At 34.2% G+C, this 23,541-nt stretch overlaps 1 pseudogene; it reads right to left on the bottom strand.

The window, feature by feature from the left end:
- Positions 1-1,250, bottom strand: part of LOC139889444 (topless-related protein 4-like) — a 19,532-nt pseudogene extending 18,282 nt beyond the window's left edge.
- Between the last annotated feature and the right edge of the window lie 22,291 nt (positions 1,251-23,541).

The following is a 23,541-nucleotide window of genomic DNA, read 5'->3' as shown; positions in this document are numbered from 1 at the left end:
AGGTTAAAGCTTGCCGGTGTGGTCCACAAAATCTGATTTTATAATGCCCTTGATGACACGACTTTGAGCCTTGTGTGTCGATGGTTGCCTGATTTCCAATTCTTGGCTACTCTGTCTAAAAGACTGTTATGACGTGTTAGTATTTGCACTAGCACCAGCATTCACATAAGTAGAAAAAGGCGATTGTAGAAAGTGTATATGTTGTTGTATAACGGCATTACCATTAGTAGACATATGGCTGGCTTATAATCCTAGCGATGTGATCCAGATAACGACTCAGTGGATTTCGAGTATTATCATCCATTGGTAGACTGCTTCAATCCAATGATCGATAAATCGGTGAAGATGGAACAAATGGAGATGGCCTTTGAGTCATCTGTTCAGCGAAAAACTTAGAATAATGAAAATTGGATAGATGCCTACTCTACCACCTATAAATATGTATAAACACCTTATATTTACATGCATAGAAAGACATTATACTACATATGAGGTTATCTAAGTGTCAATTAAAATTACCAAAAGTCTTATAGGTGGTCAAAGTGCATACGAGTGAAACTATCATATATTAGGTTAACAGCATTTAATCTTTAAACATCTAAAAAAGAAGAAGAGTAACCTATGTACCTGCTTTGGTTGTGTCTTACATACTGTCACTTTAACCATATGTGCTCCAACAAGATTCCCTATTTGTTGGATAAACTCGAATTGGTTTATTCTATTAGCCTGAACATAACATATCATTCAGTATGCTTATTGGTTGATATAACAGATACATAACACAACGAAAACGCAAAAATAAAAATAAACACAGAACAACAAAAAGAAACACTTTGCAGATAGATTCACCTCCTAAGCTACAGCACTAATCAATCTTATAGACAGTCACATAGCCCTGTTTTTTAAGTAGCAGTTACATAATAGAAAGCACCAGAGCAAAAATTACATCAAATAAAAGCTATTGTCATCTAAAATTTGTTATCTCATATGCCTTTATGTATGCCAATGTAAAGAGATCACATACGAATTCATATTCATATCAATATCAATACAGGAATTATTTATGAGAAGCCAAATCATTTAAGACATCACCAGATAGTTACTGAACAAAAACAGTTGAAAAACTGAGACATACCACCACCAACATCTGAACTTAAAGGAGGCAACGAGATAGGAGATTCGATCCTCTCGAAATCCCTATTTAGGGCAGCAGTGAATGCCATAAAATATGCCCCTGAGGGTACCGTTTCATCCTGCGAAAATAAAATCACCAAAAAATTAAGCAAACACACTAAATAGACAACACACATCACATAATTACAATCATATTTACTTAATTACACATAGGCAGAAATAGGTATATGTTTACGACCTAATCGTCCTCAAGAAACTTCATTACATAACAATCAATCAGATGATATACATCAGGTTCATACATAATACAAAATTCACGATGTGGCTCACCAAATATTGAGTTTAAGATTGAAGATTTCCCTATAAATAAAGAACAATAATGAAATTACCCACCAAATAACCGTTTTTTCGCCAAAATACTAATCACATTTGTCAACTTACACACCGAAAATACTTTCTAGTATGCTAGGACATAGATTTTGCATAAAACTTAAGTGATTTGGACCGCATTACGACTTATTAACTAGATATATACAGTAAAATGTAAGAAACCCTAACTAAATATTGAAGAAATTAAGAGTGCAAGTATCATAGTATAATGGTGTATTATTGATTGAGTAATTATAATAATTTTGGAGTAGAAATAACAGAATACGTATTGGGATGATGACACCTGCTAAATACCTGATGATTATGAGGATGAAAACGCATATTTTGAATTGATCAAATATTCAAATGATATATTTGGGCGAAAAGAAGAGGATTCTAGTTTAGTAGTCGAAACTCGAAAGTTTATAAATTTATATTTATACTCCGTACAATACAAATTGTGGGCCGTCTACTCTTGGCCCAATATGTTGCGATTTTGTTGATTATTCACCCTTTTAGCCCAATTTGCAACAATACATCTATCTATCTATCTATCTATCTACATAAACTCACTGCATCTATTAGAATGCCAACGGGCGAGAAAAAACGTGTGACTCGCGAGTACTAGAATCGTGATGGGCGGGTAAAATCATAAAATCTTACCTGCGGGCACGTGTACGGGTAAAAATGTATACCCGCGGGCGGGTCGCGGGTACCTACTAGTTGTCGCGGGTAAAACCCGGTCCACTAATTCATGAGATATTCTTTAAATTTATCCGTGAGTTTATACATAAAATTATCAATTTTAAAGAGATTTTACTTGTAATGCAATAATGATTAAAAATATAATACAACATATAAGTAAAAAAAAAACTTGACTTTTACGTCATTTTACACGTGTTAATTGTATATATATTGTTTATAATTAATAAAAATTTCCTTAACTTTTCTAAAAAAAATTAACGAAGTTGTATACTATTATTACCCGCGAGTTTACCACGCGGGTCACGGGCATGGGCGAAACATTTTTAACCGCGTGCGGGTAACGGGTCTCAACGAGCAAAAAAACAACCGGACGGGCGGGTCACGGGTATATAGAACCCATGCCCGTTACCCGCGGGCGCCATCCCTAACATCTATTACGGAGTAACTTTTTTCTGAAAATACGTATATACATTATACATACATAAATAAATTTTTAAATAAAAACATAAGGTACAACAAGATACATGCTATATAGCCTGTTTGAATATATCTATTTAACTACATCTACTTGCATCAACACACTAAGGTGTTACCTTTTTTTTTAAGGCAAGTTATCGGCATCATCCATAGGGGACTTAACCACATTTGTGATTATATGACACACGCGTTTTCGGAAGGAAACCCGAATCGCATTGCAGGAACCCGATCCTTAAACAATCCCGAGGGGTAGAGGGACCGGGTTTGAATCCTGAATAGATCCGGGAGAAACCCTCTGGGTCAATCTGGAGCTCCATATTTCAGACAGATTGATTAATAGAATGGGTAGAGTGAGGCTCGAACTCATGACCTAAACTCAAGCCTTACATGCAAGATGTGGGGATACCACTAAAGCAAGCCTACAATGGTTTTTCATTCGGCATATCTTATTATGTCTTATGTCTACGCCTTCGCATATGTTTTTGCTGCGGACATATTGTTTTTCTAAAGATATAAAATAAAATAATATCTTACTCGTATTATGTATGCAACCTCGCAGACTTAGAAATGTGATTTTAAGTGTTGAAGACATAATTAACTTATGTTATAAACATAAAAACAAACAGTCTTCACTATTTGGCATAAATATCTTTATGTCACATCTTCTTTACCTTTATATATCGGTAGCAAATGAAGCTTTTGGCTCCGTTTTAGTTGCGGAAGGGATAAAATACAAAAACCTGTGTATTTTGTCAGTAAAGCTCCTACAGGAAGCGAAATAAACTGTGCGCCCATTGAAAAATTTGTATATGCGCTCATATTAACATCGCGAAGGTTAAGAATGTATTTTCAAGGGCATCCAGTTCATGTGCTAACTAACATGCCGATCAAGCAAGTCTTAACAAAATCAGAGATATCTGGTGTAACGACCCGGAAAATTTCGACTAATTTTAAACCAAACTCTCGATACGATTTTGTAGTCTTGACACGATAAGAGAAATCTGTTAGGTTGAGTCTCAAAAATTTTGAATTTTTTTTCATATATTCAATTGACCTTTGACTGTTCTCGACGATTCGCGAATAACTATTTGTAAATAGATATGTGTGTATATATATAAATAATAATTGGATGTATAAATTGAAATATTAAATGTTATTGTTATGAAATATGATATTATAATGGTTAATACTTAAAAAAAAAAACATATCTTTATATGAATAAATGTATATTAAAATAAATATTAAATAATCGTAATACTCGTTTGATGTTTCGGTTGTTATTAAGAAATTTAAATTCGAACTTATATTATTCTAAAATAAACGATGATCTGAAACTGAGTTCTATGATTTATAGACTTAAAAAAATGTATTTATGAACTATTTGTTAAGTTTTAAAATATTTTTATATTTTACTTGGGATCGGGAGTGGACAGTGAGTTACTTTTTGTTTCATAATTAATGATCGAATTTTATACCATAATGACTGAAATAAATAAAGACATTTAATATAAAATTTTGGGATTTTTCCGAGTACTTTTATCCGCTACTAAATAACAACGAAGTACGATATAACACTTGGTGTCGGAAAAATAATCCAAGGGGACGGCTGCTATACTATTTTATATTTGAAATTTGAGATTCACTGTGCCATAATCGTTTTCAATTGATTAATTTATATTTATTATTATATTATATGTTACACGTTTTTTTAATTTTTAATATTATTATAATTATTATTATATTATTATTAATAATCTAAGTTTAATCTTTGTGAACTAAATGCCATAATACGTGTTAATGGATAGCTAATGTAGTGTTATTATTCGATTACTTTCAGTGTCACAAGCTTAACCTTTATGTATTATATATATGCATCTATAATCAACTATCTATCTATTACACTTCTATTTTTTTTTATTTTAAGAACCCCATCTCTCCTTTTTTTGATCATCTAACAACAATATCAAACCATCATCCATTTCTGTTTTCATGTTTCGAACTCAAACACCATCTAAGAACATAACACCATCGATCATCCGCAACCACCATAAACTTGCTAAACACCTTTACGAACTACTTTCTTCACCGGCAAACCAATGACCACCCTCACCACCCGCTAATACCGTCACATACCCCCATAGTTTATCATCGGCCACCTTATTATCAACCTTAAACCACCTCAAGCTCACATATCTCGGTTAATGAACAAACTCAAATCACACTTGTAACACAAATCAACGATTACGTTTATATTTTTTTTTATCGTGAACCACCAAACCCACTACTGTTCATCATCATCTTCGCAACCCAAATCGCACGTTCTTGTTTTTGCTGCTTCTTTTTTCGTGAACCCATCAACACACACCCACCTGTTCGATTGCCAAGAACTCAAGAATATCGAAACCCATTTAAGAGATGATGAATAGTGATTACTTGATAATCTATTAATTCCTGTTCCAATATCGTGATGAGAGGATAACGGGGTAGTGATGATTGAGAAACGAAGAATAAAGATGATATATATAATGATGAAGAACCAAGTCGTAACCTGCAACTCGATTTGTTTCTGTTTTGGATCAAAACCCACCACTTCTATATATATAATTATATACACGACTATATTAGATAAACCGCCACCATTCTTTTAATCACCTTACAACCAAATACCATCAAACATCGGACCACCAACACCGCGAGCCACCTTACTGCCACCTACGTTTGATCTTAGATACTTTCTTCCACTTCTTTTTGCCATTCGATCGAACTCACCTCCACGACCATCAATCCAACCGTAAAAGATCACCATTCGTCACTTTTTGCTGCAATAGCCGCTGTTATAATTTTGTGTCTATCAAGCGAAAACCGAAGCCAAACATACCTGTTTATACAGCTACTATACGTTCTGTGAAGTTGATAAACCATCCATAATATACAAGGAATGGCCAAAAGAGGATTTCCCCACTGTATGCATGTGGGTCGAACTAGTTGAAGTGACAAAAAGGTGGCCAACATTTAATAGTGTTCCATAACTACTCCACTACCTTTCATGCTGTAAAAAAAAAATATATAATAACAAAAAGAAGGAACCAATTTCTCTGACTACTAACAAACCGATATGTGGGGCTATGGTGATATTTTTTTAAAATGATCCGTAGTTCGTTTGGCTTGATTGGGACATTAAAAATTCTAAGTAAGCTAGTATATAAAATGGGTTTCAACGGTGGGCCGAGGCTTATTTTGATGTTGGGCCGAGAACTTGATTTAAATTAGTGGCCCGTAATCTGTTGTAGTAGTGGGCCGAGACAGGGTTAACGGGATATGTATACATGGGTTGCAATTTAATACAGAAAAACTGTTGTGGTAGAATGGTTAAGGTGTTTTGAGGGTGAGCAAGAGGTCTTGGGTTCGAGTCCCGTCCGCGATAGTTTTCTTTTTAAGGCTTCTTTTGAGGTAGTTTTCATATTAAGAATTATTATTATTATTATTATTATTATTATTATTATTATTATTATTATTATTATTATTATTACTATTATTTTACCAAATAAATATTAGTTACATAAAAATATATTTAACACATATAACATAACTATATTAAATATTTTAAAAGTATATATAAATTAAATATATTTAATTAATTAATAAAACCTATAATTTATTAAATATAACAATTATATCACTAATATTATATAAATATGTTCGATTATCATTATATGTGTTAATATATATATATAAATGATATAGGTTCGTGAATCCGAGGCCAACCTTGCATTGTTCAGTTCCGTCGTATGCATATTTTACTACAAAATATCGTATAGTGAGTTTCATTTGCTCCCTTTTTAATTGCTTTTGCAATATATATTTTTGGGCTGAGAATACATGCGCTGCTTTTATAAATGTTTACGAAATAGACACAAGTACTTAAAATACATTCTACGTTGAGTTGTACCACTAGCATATTTCCCTGTAGCTTGGTAACTAATATTTACATGGGTATTGTAAACGCGAATCCTGTTGATAGATCTATCGGGCCTGACAACCCCAACCGGGCTGGACGACCAGCATTCAACGGTTGCACAGTACTTCGTTTTGGTGACTACACTTGGTACGATGTAGTGAGATTTCATAGTAAAGGGAATATGCGACGTTGATTAAATGTTAAGTATGGTTACCAAGTGCTCAACCACTTAGAATGCTTTACATACACTTGCGAGTGTATTATGTTTATGATTATGAAATCTTGTGGTCTATTAATATATTAAAAAGATTGTTATGATAAACCTATGAACTCACCAACCTTTTGGTTGACACTTTTAAGCATGTTTATTCTCAGGTACGAAATAAGTCTTCCGTTGTGCATTTGCTCATTTTAAGGACATTACTTGGAGTCGATCATCGCAATGGGATCAGATGTTGATGATTTCGTCCAGGGGGATAAGGACGGGTTTTGACATTTGGTATCAGAGCGTTGGTCTTAGTGAACCAGGTCTTGCATTAGTGTGTCTAACTGATAGTTGTTAGGATGCATTAGCGAGTCTGGACTTCGACCTTAGCTGCATATTATAAGTATTGATTATCATTCCTAGTGGAAAATTTCCTGCTGATCATTCCTAGGTCTAGACACGACTTCCTGCACTTATTTGATAGATAGTGTACAGATAAATTCATATCTTAGCGTATCTGTTAATTCATATCTCAGCGTATCTGTTACCATAGACTTTATCTGAACGTTTCCTTAATTTCCTCCGTAATATACGGGATCTTCTATACTAAATATAGGTATTCTATGTAATTAGAATATCATCCGATATCCGAAAATAATCTCATATCGAAAAATCTTTTATTCAATCGTACGCAATGGAACTCACCACTAGTTCAAGTCCCTCGGATTCCGATATGGAGTCCCACTCCAGCCCTAGAAGCAGCATCACTAGAATGAATCAATCAATCAGCTATCCCCAATTTATCTGATGTGTTCGTAGACGACTTAATCAATGGAGACGCGAAGAAGGTGATCCCTTTCATCCACTACATTTTCCTCTTGGCGAAGAACCTGATGCACTTACCGGCGAACCTATTTGAAACACCATTTTCACCTTCAGTTCCCGAATATCTCGTTACGATTATATTCTATATATAATTCTAAACCTTATTCATTTGCTCGTTCCTACCGACAATCATCCTGGAGTAATAGAAAAAGTTAACGAACTTCGCGATCGAGAAATCAATTTGGAGAATATGGTGCAAAACATAACAGTTTCAGCAATATCACTGACACCAACAGTACCACCAACACTCAAGTTTCAACATTACATGCCTCAACATCTCATTCTGTACCTCGAGCATAATCATCGTTCTACGTATTGTTCTATCTACTTTATCTTCATTCTACATATCGTTCTACATCGATTATCTTCGCTTTACGTATCGTTCTACCTCATTAATCTTCGTTTGACATGACGATTATGTAATCTTTAATGTTTTAGAGATCATGTAATCTAGTACTAACGATAAATCAAATGAGTTTAATATCTTATTGACTCGTTAAATCCATGATTACATCTGAAGAAAATATATATGCAAGTATATTTTCATAAAGATTGTAATTAAAAATTCTTTTGTACAAACTGTTAATGGTGAAAATATTTTAACGGGTGGGTAATACCCGAGAAATATTTAGATTTCACATTAATAAGTTACACTGTACACTCTTCAGTTCTAATTCAGCAGTCATTAACAATACTGCTCAAGTCCGCACATATACGTATCCGTTCACCAAAGAACAACTATTTTCATTCAAATTCAATTTCATATTTGGATTTTGATCTATCAAAATTCAACAAGTGGCATAATGAAGAAAACATTGGACAAAATAAAATTTGTTAGAAACAAACGGATTAACTAATTGAAATATTGTTAAGATTCCACGCTAACTGTTCCTAGCTAACTGTTCCTAGCTAACTGGTTACATTTTATTTATCGCAATTTATATTCTCGCACTTTACATTCTCGCAATTTTATTTATCGTCATTTAATTTCTGTCGTTTACTTTTACGCACTTTAAGTCGGGACACATGTACACAATACGTCGGATTAATTCTGAGACAATACGTTGTACACGGGTCATGATATATATTTATTTATTTTACGCACTTTAAATAACGGGACACGTATACAAGGTTTCGACCTATCATATCGACCCATCTATATATATATTTCGGAACAACCGTAGACACTCTATATGTGAATGTGGGAGTTGGCTATACAGGGTTGGAGTTGATTCCAAAATATATATATGGTTTGAGTTGTGATCAATACTGAGACCGGTACACGGGTCACGATACGTATTAATTAATTCGAATATTATATATTAAACTGTATATGAACAATTGGACTATTGGACAATTAAAATGAATTAAAATATTGATTTTAACATATGAAATTAAACAATTCTTCAAGTTTGCCACTTGATTTCATCTTAAACCTCATTTGTACTTTGACGATTACAATCCGCGTTCAAACCTTTCATGATTCTTGAAAAACCTCAATCGAGAGGATGGACCAACCGCACTTCATCTACGAAAGAAAAGATCTATGCGTATAATTATGCACCTGAACAACCCTCGAAAACTGAGTAAACGCTTAACACGTATCTGTGCTAGCTCCGTTGGCATTGTTATCACCGGAGATAAACATTGCAATCCTTTTTCAAAGTAGCCAATTTTGTCACAGCTCCAGCAAGTCAACTTCGACTTTTCATCCGAAACAACCTTATTATGACCTTGATATATATGCGTACTCTTTATTATTACTGGGGAACCTTTTATATTCCACGATATTACCATCAGCGTTTAACCATCTAAAAACACCATTCTCCTGAAACCACCTCGGTTTGATAACCGATGACCCAGATCCGTTAACTTTGAAAATGCTGACGAAGCAGCATGTTGTAGATGGTCTTAATGACCAAAAGTTGATGATAAAGAAGGAAGTGTTAGGAACGCTTGATAGAAAATCTGGTACTGAAAAACGGATTGAGCTAACCACGAAGGAGACTGTGGACAAATCACAAACACTGAACCTGTACTTAACGAATCCAGATGATTCAGTATCTGCTGAAACCTTTAAACGAATATCTTGTTCCTTACTTATTCTAAATCCTTGCGGAAACATTTTACTCATCATCCTTCGATCTAGAAATTTTAAAATATCGTCATAAATATCTTCAATATTTCTAAAGATATCTTCATAAATATCTTCATTCGAAATTATCTATCTTCTCGTGCTATCTATGTTATCTCACAAAAGAAACTGTTTTAGTCTCTAAAAAGTCTATAACTTTCGAGTTTGAATTATGAATGATTCCTTGAGAAGTGTTGGAAATTGAAGCATGAGTTAGTATAATATAATGACGCCGGGCCAACGTGGTTATATTACAGTAAGTCATGCTAAATTTCTAATGGAACGTGATGCTGATTTAAAGATCATACCCTTATCATGTGCCATGTTACATAACTCTTTCATTCTACTTAAGCTATAAGCATATCACGGAAATATTTTCGTGATATTTCTGTTCTTCCGTAATTCCAACAGTTGCTAATAATTCGTGCTAATACATTTTCCTTCTGAATAGAAGATTTCCTTAAATTCCTTGAATTCCGAAATTCAACAGTGACTACGTCAAAAGTTAAGACGAACCTCTAATCACTTCATTTCACTCTTTGGTGATAGCTTCACTCGTACGCTTCACATAATCAAATCGTTTTATCCATATCACTCAATGATGATAAACTCTAATTATCAACTCATATTCGTCATAAAAATAATTTTATTGTTAGCCATGACGACCTCACTCAAATTTCGGGGACAAAATTTCTTTAACGGGTGGGTACTGTAACGACCCGGAAAATTTCGACTAATTTTAAACCAAACTCTCGATACGATTTTGTAGTCTTGACACGATAAGAGAAATCTGTTAGGTTGAGTCTCAAAAATTTTGAATTTTTTTTTCATATATTCAATTGACCTTTGACTGTTCTCGACGATTCGCGAATAACTATTTGTAAATAGATATGTGTGTATATATATAAATAATAATTGGATGTATAAATTGAAATATTAAATGTTATTGTTATGAAATATGATATTATAATGGTTAATACTTAAAAAAAACATATCTTTATATGAATAAATGTATATTAAAATAAATATTAAATAATCGTAATACTCGTTTGATGTTTCGGTTGTTATTAAGAAATTTAAATTCGAACTTATATTATTCTAAAATAAACGATGATCTGAAACCGAGTTCTATGATTTATAGACTTAAAAAAATGTATTTAGGAACTATTTGTTAAGTTTTAAAATATTTTTATATTTTACTTGGGATCGGGAGTGGACAGTGAGTTACTTTTTGTTTCATAATTAATGATCGAATTTTATACCATAATGACTGAAATAAATAAAGACATTTAATATAAAATTTTGGGATTTTTCCGAGTACTTTTATCCGCTACTAAATAACAACGAAGTACGATATAACACTTGGTGTCGGAAAAATAATCCAAGGGGACGGCTGATATACTATTTTATATTTGAAATTTGAGATTCACTGTGCCATAATCGTTTTCAATTGATTAATTTATATTTATTATTATATTATATGTTACACGTTTTTTTAATTTTTAATATTATTATAATTATTATTATATTATTATTAATAATCTAAGTTTAATCTTTGTGAACTAAATGCCATAATACGTGTTAATGGATAGCTAATGTAGTGTTATTATTCGATTACTTTCAGTGTCACAAGCTTAACCTTTATGTATTATATATATGCATCTATAATCAACTATCTATTACACTTCTATTTTTTTTTATTTTAAGAACCCCATCTCTCCTTTTTTTGATCATCTAACAACAATATCAAACCATCATCCATTTCTGTTTTCATGTTTCGAACTCAAACACCATCTAAGAACATAACACCATCGATCATCCGCAACCACCATAAACTTGCTAAACACCTTTACGAACTACTTTCTTCACCGGCAAACCAATGACCACCCTCACCACCCGCTAATACCGTCACATACCCCCATAGTTTATCATCGGCCACCTTATTATCAACCTTAAACCACCTCAAGCTCACATATCTCGGTTAATGAACAAACTCAAATCACACTTGTAACACAAATCAACGATTACGTTTATATTTTTTTTTATCGTGAACCACCAAACCCACTACTGTTCATCATCATCTTCGCAACCCAAATCGCACGTTCTTGTTTTTGCTGCTTCTTTTTCGTGAACCCATCAACACACACCCACCTGTTCGATTGCCAAGAACTCAAGAATATCGAAACCCATTTAAGAGATGATGAATAGTGATTACTTGATAATCTATTAATTCCTGTTCCAATATCGTGATGAGAGGATAACGGGTTAGTGATGATTGAGAAACGAAGAATAAAGATGATATATATAATGATGAAGAACCAAGTCGTAACCTGCAACTCGATTTGTTTCTGTTTTGGATCAAAACCCACCACTTCTATATATATAATTATATACACGACTATATTAGATAAACCGCCACCATTCTTTTAATCACCTTACAACCAAATACCATCAAACATCGGACCACCAACACCGCGAGCCACCTTACTGCCACGTACGTTTGATCTTAGATACTTTCTTCCACTTCTTTTTGCCATTCGATCGAACTCACCTCCACGACCATCAATCCAACCGTAAAAGATCACCATTCGTCACTTTTTGCTGCAATAGTCGCTGTTATAATTTTGTGTCTATCAAGCGAAAACCGAAGCCAAACATACCTGTTTATACAGCTACTATACGTTCTGTGAAGTTGATAAACCATCCATAATATACAAGGAATGGCCAAAAGAGGATTTCCCCACTGTATGCATGTGGGTCGAACTAGTTGAAGTGACAAAAAGGTGGCCAACATTTAATAGTGTTCCATAACTACTCCACTACCTTTCATGCTGTAAAAAAAATATATAATAACAAAAAGAAGGAACCAATTTCTCTGACTACTAACAAACCGATATGTGGGGCTGTGGTGATATTTTTTTAAAATGATCCGTAGTTCGTTTGGCTTGATTGGGACATTAAAAATTCTAAGTAAGCTAGTATATAAAATGGGTTTCAACGGTGGGCCGAGGCTTATTTTGATGTTGGGCCGAGAACTTGATTTAAATTATTGGGCCGTAATCTGTTGTAGTAGTGGGCCGAGACAGGGTTAACGGGATATGTATACATGGGTTGCAATTTAATACAGAAAAACTGTTGTGGTAGAATGGTTAAGGTGTTTTGAGGGTGAGCAAGAGGTCTTGGGTTCGAGTCCCGTCCGCGATAGTTTTCTTTTTAAGGCTTCTTTTGAGGTAGTTTTCATATTAAGAATTATTATTATTATTATTATTATTATTATTATTATTATTATTATTATTATTATTATTATTATTATTACTACTATTATTTTACCAAATAAATATTAGTTACATAAAAATATATTTAACACATATAACATAACTATATTAAATATTTTAAAAGTATATATAAATTAAATATATTTAATTAATTAATAAAACCTATAATTTATTAAATATAACAATTATATCACTAATATTATATAAATATGTTCGATTATCATTATATGTGTTAATATATATATATATATATATATAAATGATATAGGTTCGTGAATCCGAGGCCAACCTTGCATTGTTCAGTTCCGTCGTATGCATATTTTACTACAAAATATCGTATAGTGAGTTTCATTTGCTCCCTTTTTAATTGCTTTTGCAATATATATTTTTGGGCTGAGAATACATGCGCTGCTTTTATAAATGTTTACGAAATAGACACAAGTACTTAAAATACATTCTACGTTGAGTTGTACCACTAGCATATTTTCCTGTAGCTTGGTAACTAATATTTACATGGGTATTGTAAACGCGAATCCTGTTGATAGATCTATCGGGCCTGACAACCCCAACCGGGCTGGACGACCAGCATTCAACGGTTGCACAGTACTTCGTTTTGGTGACTACACTTGGTACGATGTAGTGAGATTTCATAGTAAAGGGAATATGCGACGTTGATTAAATGTTAAGTATGGTTACCAAGTGCTCAACCACTTAGAATGCTTTACATACACTTGCGAGTGTATTATGTTTATGATTATGAAATCTTGTGGTCTATTAATATATTAAAAAGATTGTTATGATAAACCTATGAACTCACCAACCTTTTGGTTGACACTTTTAAGTATGTTTATTCTCAGGTACGAAATAAGTCTTCCGCTGTGCATTTGCTCATTTTAAGGACATTACTTGGAGTCGATCATCGCAATGGGATCAGATGTTGATGATTTCGTCCAGGGGGATAAGGACGGGTTTTGACATCTGGTAGGCTCGCGTTGTGGGCAGTAGAGTTAGGTGCTTATCGGATTTTTTACCTTCCGCACAATGCTGTCAAGGGCCAAGTTGTGGCGGATTATCTTGCCGAAATGACTGGGTAGTTGGAGGTGATTAATGAGCGAACAGAATTAAAGCCAGTGATTGGTGAAACATGGGATTTATTTACTGATGGAGCCTCGTGTGCAGAAGGCGCTGGTACGGGTTTAGTGTTAGCAAACCCAATTGGTGAGGAGCATACATACGCATTACGTTTCAATTTTGATTTAACAAATAATGAAGAGGAATATGAAGCGTTGCTTGCTGGTTTAAATATTGCGCGTAAAATGCATATCACCCAGTTGTGAGCATTTACAGATTCACAGTCAGTGGCAAATCAGTTTAATGGCTCTTTTGAAGCACATGATTCCTCAATGCAAAAATATTTGCAGTTGTTGAAAGAATTAGCTGTGCGGTTTGAGCATTTTGAACTTGCACAAGTGCCAAGGAGTCAAAATAAGAAGGCGGATGCTTTGAGTAATGATATTACTCAAATTAGTCATATCTTTAGTCGTAATATCGCGTCCTATTGTTATTTATTTCATATGTAAACATTGTAATTCCGTTTGTATTTCATAGTATTGTAATATAGTCTAGAATCATTGTAAACTTGAAGAAATATGAAGATATTGTATGGTAACAGCTCAGAGATCGAAAACGAGACCAGAAACCCAAAGACAGAAGAGTGCGTTCAGCGCACCCCAAAATGTGCGCTCAGCGCACATTGCATAAATTTGATCAGAGGATTTCTTGGCCAAAACCAAAGTGCGCCAAGCGCACATTTAGGTGGTGCGTGCCGCGCACAGTAGTGCGCTCAGCGCACCCATTCGCGCACTTTTAACAGAAAAGCAGATTTGAACGTGCGTAGTCGAGCTGTAAAGTAAAAAGCGAAGTAGGTGAGAGTGCGCTCAGCCCACCCTTACTGTGCGCGCCGCGCACAGTGCTTTTTCACCAATTTTTCAGCTTATTTAATTCCATTTCCAGTTTCATTTGAAGAGTACCAGTTTCCTTTCTGCTCAGAGGCGAAAACATACGATTCAAAGCAGTTCCTAGGCTTATCAAAGTGCATCTAAGCACTCAAATCATTGAAGACTCCAAGATCATTCAAGAGCTTCATCCAAGATTACTCCTAAAAGGTTAATCTTGTATTTACAATGAATTCTATCTTTGTTACTGTTATGTTTAAGTTTTCAAGCATGATTGTTGGCTAGTCCATTTTATGTTCATCTAGATAAATAACCGAGATGTTGAATGTTTACTATTGATTGATTGTAATTATGCACGATAGTTTGATGTTTGAATACAAGAACCATTCTTGTTAAGTTTAATCCTTTCGATTCAACTAGTTGATATGTTCATTTGATTAAGAAACATCATCTTGTTAAGTTAATGTATTGATTTACACCTAGTGACATGTGTTTATCCGTCTTTTACCAGAAGGGATAAGTTGAGTTCAAATGGTTAATTTACATAAGAATGTAAGAACGACTCTTGTAGATACTTTGGAATAGCTTAATTAGTATGTGTAATTGTCTAGGAGAATGACCAATTCCTTAGAATCTATTATACACACTTTCAACTACCTAGTTACATCAATTAACATGTGTTAGTGATTTGCCTTATCTAGTGACGTTTATAGGGATCTTATTATAATACTTAGTTAATTATTTGGGTTGGGTGAATTGAGCATTTAACCGGACCAAGGGAATGAACTAAGTTAAACCTTTAGTTGATATAGGAGTGGATCATGTACAACACACCATTGACTTGATCATTCTTCAAGTCTTCAAACTAGTTGAATTAGTTGATTACAAATAGGAGGTCTTAGATGATAAGAACATCACTTGCATCATGTAATCCCGTTTGAGTGTTTGCGCAAGACTACTCTTGGTGAACCAATTAATTAGTTCTCGTGCATAACCAATCAATCCGATCTTAATCCTAAATAACATTCAACATTAAGGGTAAAAAGTCTAGATGAGCATATTTCTTTAATTTGAATTCAAAACTATCTTTCTATTTTCATAAACTAAAAATACCAAAAATATTGTCTTTTTAATCTCATTCATCACTTGTTCGCCTATCGTAAAAGGACAAACCAAAATATATCTTGTACTTGTAATTTTCTTAGATAATCACAATTTAGTCTATAATCCTAATTTGATTTAGATATTGTCTTTGGAACGATACACGGATTTTACCATTTACTATACTACTACACGATCGGGTACACTGCCCGTTAGTGTGTAGCAATCTCTAATCAGTATTTTTCCATACTATTTCATACGATAATTCATATACCATGTTTTGCACATCAAGTAAGTTGGCCGCTTTAACATTTTCGCACTTTCAAAAACAAGTTTGGGCCGAGGAGTTTCCAAGCAAATCAATAGATAACGATTTAATGGTGGCGTCCGTTGTAGAAGAACATTCAAATTGAATGGAACCAATTTTGCAATATATCCGCAATGATGTTTTGCCAAGTGATAAGCGTGAAGCTCATTTAGTCAGAGAACGAGCACCAATGTACATCATTCAAAATGACATTTTGTATCGTAAGTCATATTGCGGTCCAATGATGCGGTGTGTTGGCCCAATTGAAGCAGAAATGATAATTGATGAAGTGCATAACGGTTCTTGCGCATTGTATTCAGGCTATAAAACTATTGCGGCGAAAATTATGCGGATGGGTTATTTTTGGCCATCCTTATACTGCGATGTTGCAAAGATTGTTAAGCGTTGCAAAAGTTGTCAAAGGCATGCTCCACAGAATTGGATGCCAAGGCACGATATGATCCCTGTTAATTCGCCATGGTCATTTCACAAGTGGGCTATTGACACTGTAGGACCATTTCCCGCATGTCCCGGCAATGTCAAATTCCTAATTGTGGCAATTGACTATTTTACAAAATGGGTTGAAGCTAAGGCTGTTCGCACTATCACTGGAGTGCAAGTGCGTAATTTTGCGTGGGAGTATATTGTTTGTAGGTTCAGTATTTCGCGCGAATTGGTTAGCGATAATGGTGCCCAGATAGCGAATGATCCTTTTAAAACATGGTGCCCTAATTTAAATATAGTCCAAAAGTTTACATCAGTGGCACATCCACAGGCTAATGACTTATGTGAAGTAACCAACCGCGACATTGTGAGCGGTATTAAAAAGAGGTTATGCGAAAAGTGAACTGGTTAGGTGGATGAATTGCCCAATGTGTTGTGGGCACATCGCACTACTTTCAAGAAAAGCACCGGGGAAACACCCTTTAGTTTAGTATGTGGCTCTGAGGCAGTAATACCCGCTAAAATTCTTGTGCCAATGCATAGAGTCGCTAACTTTGATGAAGAAGCAAACAATGATGCATTGGGCGAAAATTTGAATTTCATAGAAGAGCGAAGGTTAATGGCTGCTATTAGAGAGACAAATAATAAACAACAAATCGCCAAGTATTACAACAAAAGAGTACGTGCTTTGTCTTTTGATGTAGGCGAATGGGTAATGCGGAACAATGATGCAAGTAGAGCAGAAAAACTTGGTAAGTTAGGACCTAATTGAGAGGGTCCTTATCAAGTTGTGGCAATCAATGCAGCAGGGTCATATAAGCTCGCATATGTAGAGGGGCGAACTCTCCCTAATGCGTGGCATGCTGCTTTATTAAAGCGATATTATGCATAGCTTTGCTAAAATAATGAGTTGATCAATATGCATATGTATTCAACGAGCAAAGTGAAATGCGAGGCCTATACTTGATATTTTTTCTATGTGTTTTCATTTTTAATTTTTGCAAGTCTTGATCACACTTGTAAGAGTATAAAAAGAAACACTTGTAAGAATATGCGAAAAGATTGTTTGCGAAATACTCAACGTTTATGAAATATTCTATAATTTTTTGTTTCATATTGCTGGTATGCTTCGCGAAGATAAAGTGACGAAGTGATGAAATTGCCCACTTACGCAGAAAATAATTATTGCAAAAGGAACTTAAAAACCTAAGTATTTGATTTTGCCATACTTAGATGCTTCGCGATGCTAATTGATTGCCTAAGGATCGCCTTGGCGGACTCAGAAGATTCATAACGTACAAATATACACGCATACAGATTGTTTCGCAAAAGTACATACTTATTATGTGCACGATAATAAAAGTTGGAAATTGCAAATGACAAGTATGTGTTATGAATATTACTAATGAAAGCGCTATATAAATAAAAGTACTTGCAAATATATGCAAAAATGCGAAAATTTTGTTAATAACAACGCAGAGATAGCTGCGTGCTAATTTTTACAATACAATTATTACTTAGATAAATCAAGCGCGATGATGTCATCTGCAGTAGCATTATCCTGCTCGCTTATCGCCGTAATTTTTGGAATTGGAATATCCGCTATGTTCTCTTTTTCAGTAGCAAATGCATCTCGAGCATCTACTAAAGAACATAAGCGGTCGTCTATTGTAGATGGTAGTGGCTCTGGTAGGGAGCAATGGGCAGCGATTTGATCCATGAATTCCACTCTTTCGCGCAGTTGTAGCGCAGTCGTATAAGTGGAAAATTGAGTGGAAGCAGGTTGTGAATTGAGAATTTTTCTCGCCAACTCTAGTAAATGTTGGCGAAGTTTTGTAAACTCAAGCTCCGCAGCAGCTTTAGCAGTTAGAGCATTGTCTCGCTCTGCGATCAGCTTTGCAACCTCCTCTGTTAGTGAATTAACAGACGTTTGAAGGTTGTTTTCTTTTTCATCGGCAGTGGAAACTAGTTGTTTCAAATCATCGACGGCGGTTTTTGCTGCGGTGAGCTCATAAGAAAGGTCAACACAGCGCTTTTCGCTGTCTGCAGCTTTGGCCTTCTCGGTAAGATACTTGGTTTTTTCAGCCTCAAGAACGTTGAAGAACTGTTCTTGGCGGCAAATCATGTCATAAGCAGAATTGAATGACATATACAAATTTTGCACAAAGCTGTTATGTGCGTCAAGCGCAGAGAGCTTCAAGAATTCGCGGCGAAGCTCGTTTGGGATTGCCATCTTCATCTGTTGGCGCTGATCTAGTGCCGCAGAAGAAGAAGCATAAGTGTATCCCGATAAACCGTCAACTCTTACCCCGTAAGAGTCGGGTGAAGTGCGGAACAACTCGGTTATTTGGTCAACAGTGTTCGGGCTGGGTAACACTTGGTCAAAAGCTGAACCGCCTGCAAAACAAAGTAATTTTTTTAAAATAAAAAAAATTAATAACCGGAGAAAGATAAACACCGCGAATGTTGTAATTATGAAATAATGATCATAACTTACCCATCTACTGATCCCCTTCATAATCCGATACGATCGGATTATCATAAAGGGTGGTGTCGTTTTGTTTTGGCTTTTTACTCTGCGATGGTGGTGGCGTCTGGTATGGTCGTTTGGTGGAGCTTGGTTTGGCGAGAGGAGACTTGGAAGTTAAACCGACGACTGAAATTGATTGCTTTTCTTTTCCGGGTGACGCTGTTGATTTAGACTCCGGGCTTGTTAGTAGCTTCGTAATTAGTGTTTTCGGGTTAACTTTGCTGTCAACCTCGTTAATCTTCATTTTTGGTTAAGAAAGAAGCTGCAAAGGTAGTATGAATATTTGGTTAATTATGAACTGATTCAGAGTAGCGAGTGGGGAATTAGTGATTATGGACGCCGATATATATAGGGGAAGTAAGGGTGATAATCAATTGTGTTAAATATTTGTTATGATGCTTTAAACGGAAATATTTTCGCCAACGGATACAAACGGTAACTTTGATTGCTATAACGGTAACAAAGGCATAGCGGAAAAGTTTTAATGCGGTTAACGATCAAAATAACTGCGAATTTTTAGAGTTTATCATGATACATTTACTTTGCAAAATGTATCATAATAAACTGGGGGACTTGATCATATGCATAGCATTGTATATGTATATTTTATTTACTAATGGTTAAAAGCAGAAGTTACGCGAAGTATATTCAAAAGGCTTGGAATATTCGCAGAAAATAAAGATAGCGGATCAGTTTCCGCACTAATAAAAGACTGCGGGTCATTTCGCTAAGTTTCCGCGGATAGTTAAACAGTCCGCGGACCGCGGATATTTCGAATACTATAAATAAGGAGCTCGGCCTCTCATTTATAGGTTGTTGATTCTTTTCCATTTGCCCGGACCTTTGTAATTTTCTCTTGTGATCTTGCCCAAGGAACTTTTACATCGTGTCAAGGTGGATCATGCTAATTAACAATCAAGACCGGGTCGGGGTGGTTGATCACTTGATTGTTAAAGTAAAAGACGATCATCAGGGCTCAAAATAATCATCAAACATCTTGAAATGTCCCGTTCTTATTGATTAAAAACGTTCCATATTAATTGATTTCGTTGCGAGGTTTTGACCTCTATATGAGACGTTTTTCAAAGACTGCATTCATTTTAAAACAATCCATAACCTTTATTTCATCAATAAAGGTTTAAAAAGCTTTACGTAGATTATCAAATAATGATAATCTAAAATATCCTGTTTACACACGACCATTACATAATGGTTTACAATACAAATATGTTACAACAAAATAAGTTTCTTGAATGCAGTTTTTACACAATATCATACAAGCATGGAATCCAAATCTCATCCTTATTTAAGTATGCGACAGCGGAAGCTCTTAATAATCACCTGAGAATAAACATGCTTAAAACGTCAACAAAAATGTTGGTGAGTTATAGGTTTAACCTATATATATCAAATCATAATAATAGACCACAAGATTTCATATTTCAATACACATCCCATACATAGAGATAAAAATCATTCATATGGTGAACACCTGGTAACCGACATTAACAAGATGCATATATATAAGAATATCCCCATCATTCCGGGACACCCTTCGGATATGATATAAATTTCGAAGTACTAAAGCATCCGGTACTTTGGATGGGGTTTGTTAGGCCCAATAGATCTATCTTTAGGATTCGCGTCAATTAGGGTGTCTGTTCCCTAATTCTTAGATTACCAGACTTAATAAAAAGGGGCATATTCGATTTCGATAATTCAACCATAGAATGTAGTTTCACGTACTTGTGTCTATTTTGTAAATCATTTATAAAACCTGCATGTATTCTCATCCCAAAAATATTAGATTTTAAAAGTGGGACTATAACTCACTTTCACAGATTTTTACTTCGTTGGGAAGTAAGACTTGGCCACTGGTTGATTCACGAACCTATAACAATATATACATATATATCAAAGTATGTTCAAAATATATTTACAACACTTTTAATATATTTTGATGTTTTAAGTTTATTAAGTCAGCTGTCCTCGTTAGTAACCTACAACTAGTTGTCCACAGTTAGATGTACAGAAATAAATCGATAAATATTATCTTGAATCAATCCACGACCCAGTGTATACATATCTCAGTATTGATCACAACTCAAACTATATATATTTTGGAATCAACCTCAACCCTGTATAGCTAACTCCAACATTCACATATAGAGTGTCTATGGTTGTTCCGAAATATATATAGATGTGTCGACATGATAGGTCAAAACATTGTATACGTGTCTATGGTATCTCAAGATTACATAATATACAATACAAGTTGATTAAGTTATGGTTGGAATAGATTTGTTACCAATTTTCACTTAGCTAAAATGAGAAAAATTATCCAATCTTGTTTTACCCATAACTTCTTCATTTTAAATCCGTTTTGAGTGAATCAAATTGCTATGGTTTCATATTGAACTCTATTTTATGAATCTAAACAGAAAAAGTATAGGTTTATAGTCGGAAAAATAAGTTACAAGTCGTTTTTGTAAAGGTAGTCATTTCAGTCGAAAGAACGACGTCTAGATGACCATTTTAGAAAACATACTTCCACTTTGAGTTTAACCATAATTTTTGGATATAGTTTCATGTTCATAATAAAAATCATTTTCTCAGAATAACAACTTTTAAATCAAAGTTTATCATAGTTTTTAATTAACTAACCCAAAACAGCCCGCGGTGTTACTACGACGGCGTAAATCCGATTTTACGGTGTTTTTCGTGTTTCCAGGTTTTAAATCATTAAGTTAGCATATCATATAGATATAGAACATGTGTTTAGTTGATTTTAAAAGTCAAGTTAGAAGGATTAACTTTTGTTTGCGAACAAGTTTAGAATTAACTAAACTATGTTCTAGTGATTACAAGTTTAAACCTTCGAATAAGATAGCTTTATATGTATGAATCGAATGATGTTATGAACATCATTACTATCTTAAGTTCCTTGGATAAACCTACTGGAAAAGAGAAAAACGGATCTAGCTTCAACGAATCCTTGGATGGCTCGAAGTTCTTGAAGCAGAATCATGACACGAAAACAAGTTCAAGTAAGATCATCACTTGAAATAAGATTGTTATAGTTGTAGAAATTGAACCAAAGTTTGAATATGATTATTACCTTGTATTAGAATGATAACCTACTGTAAGAAACAAAGATTTCTTGAAGTTGGATGATCACCTTACAAGATTGGAAGTGAGCTAGCAAACTTGAAAGTATTCTTGATTTTATGTAACTAGAACTTGTAGAATATATGAAGAACACTTAGAACTTGAAGATAGAACTTGAGAGAGATCAATTAGATGAAGAAAATTGAAGAATGAAAGTGTTTGTAGGTGTTTTTGGTCGTTGGTGTATGGATTAGATATAAAGGATATGTAATTTTGTTTTCATGTAAATAAGTCATGAATGATTACTCATATTTTTGTAATTTTATGAGATATTTCATGCTAGTTGCCAAATGATGGTTCCCACATGTGTTAGGTGACTCACATGGGCTGCTAAGAGCTGATCATTGGAGTGTATATACCAATAGTACATACATCTAAAAGCTGTGTATTGTACGAGTACGAATACGGGTGCATACGAGTAGAATTGTCGATGAAACTGAACGAGGATGTAATTGTAAGCATTTTTGTTAAGTAGAAGTATTTTTATAAGTGTATTGAAGTCTTTCAAAAGTGTATAAATACATATTAAAACACTGCATGTATATACATTTTAACTGAGTCGTTAAGTCATCGTTAGTCGTTACATGTAAGTGTTGTTTTGAAACCTTTAGGTTAACGATCTTGTTAAATGTTGTTAACCCAATGTTTATAATATCAAATGAGATTTTAAATTATTATATTATCATGATATTATCATGTATGAATATCTCTTAATATGATATATATACATTAAATGTCTTTACAACGATAATCGTTACATATATGTCTCGTTTAAAAATCATTAAGTTAGTAGTCTTGTTTTTACATATGTAGTTCATTGTTAATGATATGTTTACTTATCATAGTATCATGTTAACTATATATATATCTATATATATGTCATCATATAGTTTT

Source organism: Rutidosis leptorrhynchoides, chromosome 2 (genome assembly GCF_046630445.1).
Source record: "Rutidosis leptorrhynchoides isolate AG116_Rl617_1_P2 chromosome 2, CSIRO_AGI_Rlap_v1, whole genome shotgun sequence".
Lineage (NCBI taxonomy): Eukaryota > Viridiplantae > Streptophyta > Magnoliopsida > Asterales > Asteraceae > Rutidosis > Rutidosis leptorrhynchoides.
Note: the sequence above shows the minus strand (reverse complement) of the source record. Positions and strands in the feature narration are given on the sequence as shown.